Here is a 505-nt window from a genome sequence, read left to right on the forward strand (position 1 = left end):
AATAAAAAATTTTATAAATGGAATCACTCAATACGTACTTTGTAATCCTTTTATGGGCTAGCATTACAAAGAAATGCAAATTGAGTGATTTAAAACAAGAAATGTAATTCTCTTCCAGCTCTGGCAGATAGAGGTCTGAAATCAAGTGTCAGCAGAGCCACAGTGGCTCTGTGGGAGGATTGTTTCTTTCTTCTTCTGTCTTATGTTGCTCACTAACAATGCTTAGCGTTCCTTGGCTTGTGCCAGCACGACTTAAATACTCACTCTGTCTTCACATGGGCTTCTTCCTTCTACTTCCAATGTAGCATCTTAAAATCTCCCACTCCTTGTAAGAATACTAGCTCTTGGAGTTAGGACCCATTCCAATTCAGTCTGACTTCATGTCAACCTAACTAGATCTGCAACGACTGTATTTCTAAATAAAGTCACATTTATACCTAATGGGATTAGAACTTCAACATACCTTTTTGAAGAACACAATGCAAGCCAGAGTCGGATTGATAGC

This window comes from Octodon degus, unplaced genomic scaffold (assembly GCF_000260255.1).
Source record: "Octodon degus isolate 3935 unplaced genomic scaffold, OctDeg1.0 scaffold00028, whole genome shotgun sequence".
NCBI classification, from domain to species: Eukaryota; Metazoa; Chordata; class Mammalia; order Rodentia; family Octodontidae; genus Octodon; species Octodon degus.